The following is a 2,179-nucleotide window of genomic DNA, read 5'->3' as shown; positions in this document are numbered from 1 at the left end:
TGCTTTATAGAGGAAAAGCACATGTAAAACTTACCTAGTTTTAGATTCTTGAAGGAGTCCATAAATGAGGTAAATTTGAGATCATCTGTAAAAAAAAATGAGTATAATTTTATCAGCGGGAGACAAGATGTCCTAGGTAAAAAGACAAAATATATGGGAAGGGTGGTTCCCGAAATTTAGAGAACTCGACATGATTTCTTTGGTATGTGCAGCACTGTGCAATGACAAACTTGCTGTAATATTGGAAATGCCTCCATGGACATACAGTGCCCATTATGGTAACCACTAAACACTAATGGCTCTTGAACTCTTGAAATGTGGTCAGTGTGCCTGAGAAACTGAATTTTTAATTTTAATTCATTTATATTTAAATAGCAACATGGAACTACTGTATTAGCACTCATCTGAAGTATATGGTTATGTTTAGGATTTGTAATTCAGTGCCATCGAGTTGGTTCCAACTCATAGTGGCCCTGCATAGGGTTTTCAAGGAGCATCTGGTGTCTTTGAACCACTGACCTTTCAGTTTAAACCATCCTTGTGGTCCAGTGCTTATCCAGCAGTGCCACACCAGGACTCTGTTACGTATAGGGTTGTTGTTATTGTTAAGTACCGTGGAGTCGGTTCCGACTCATAGTGACCCTGCACAGGGTTTCTGAGGCTATAAATCTTTATGGGAGCAAAAAGCCTCATCTTTCTCCCAAGGAACAGCTAGTAGTTTTGAACTGCTGACCGTGAGATGAGCAGCCTGATTCGTAACCACTACGCTACGAGAGCTCTAGAAGATTGAAACAACTGTTTACGCTTTCATTGCTTTTGTTTGTATTATTCCCTGGTCAAAATCTCTCAAGAAGTCTCCATTGCCAAGAAATTAAAGTACAAAGGTTACAGCCTGCCTTCCTAATGAAACAGGGCAGTGAGAAACTAAAGGCACTAACAAAGCTTTAACTTGACCAAAGTAAAATGAGATTCCAGACAGCCGTAACAGCTGTAGTTAAAGTGTAATTTCTTCCATAATTGTCATAATCAATTACTGTCCTGTAGTTTAATCTCATTTTTTTTAGAGATTAATAATTTCTTCTTTCATTTGGTAGCTAATCCCCACTTCAAGGATTATCCCAGAAAGGGAGAGAAACAGCTACACATTTCTGGTGAAGGCCACTGATAACCACCACCAGGGAAAAGTTAATGATGCCTGTTAGAAACAACATGTTTGGAATGGCCAGCATAACTGATAAAATAACAAGGAAATTTCTAGGGGCTCCTACCCTATGCCCAAGATTCCTATCAATCTTTCCCCTTTTTCCTCAGGGAGGCAGATCTGGGAGACTCCTGCTCTTCTGTTTTATATATAGATACTCAATACACGCTCTTCTCTTTGCTCTGATACCTTCCTCTGAGTATTGGCTATGTTGGTAACAGGTGATTAAGAACCTTTTTCTGGTTAGACTGATCCCCCAGACCACTGCCCATGCACCTTCTTCCTTTCTGATGAAGCCTGATTTTATTCAAATACCAGGTAGTCCCATGACTTTCAGGGTGTGGATTTTGATTGGTTTACATTGGTCTTTATAACTTCCTGTTCCTTTATGGGTGATTGATTTAGGAATTGCTAAGTGATGCAGTTCTGGCCAGTGAGCTATCACTGAGAGCTGAAAAGTCAATTGGGAGCTTTTGGGAGAAGACTCCTTCCTCTTTAATAGGAGAGAGCATCTTGTCCTCACACAACATGTTCTAAGGGGGTGTGGTGTAAGTGTTGATGCTTCAAGTCAGCCATCTTTACAACCCTGAGGAGACATGTTTACAGACAAAAGTTAACTGGATGACTGAGTGAAAAATTAGTAGAACCTAGATCCCTGATGATGTTGAACCACTGAAGGAACCAACGTCACCCTTGTTATTTGAAAAGGTTACTCTTTTGATGTTACTCTTTAAGTCATTTCTAGTTTGATGTCCTGTTACTAACAGCTGAAAGCATTTAAGCTAATTGACCTCTCGCTCCATGTCTACTTATTAACACCATAATCTTACTGAAATATGTGTCTAGTAGGTACATGACACAGACTTGGTGGTAAATTCAGTCCCTCAGAGCTTTGCTTCTTAAAGTGATCGTCTTGTTTTTAAGTGCTGTCAAGTCAGTTCTGACTGATGGCGACCTGTATAGGGTTTCTATGGAGTG

The sequence above is a fragment of the Chrysochloris asiatica genome, unplaced genomic scaffold, assembly GCF_000296735.1.
Source record: "Chrysochloris asiatica unplaced genomic scaffold, ChrAsi1.0 scaffold00428, whole genome shotgun sequence".
NCBI lineage: Eukaryota > Metazoa > Chordata > Mammalia > Afrosoricida > Chrysochloridae > Chrysochloris > Chrysochloris asiatica.
This window is presented reverse-complemented; position numbering follows the sequence as displayed.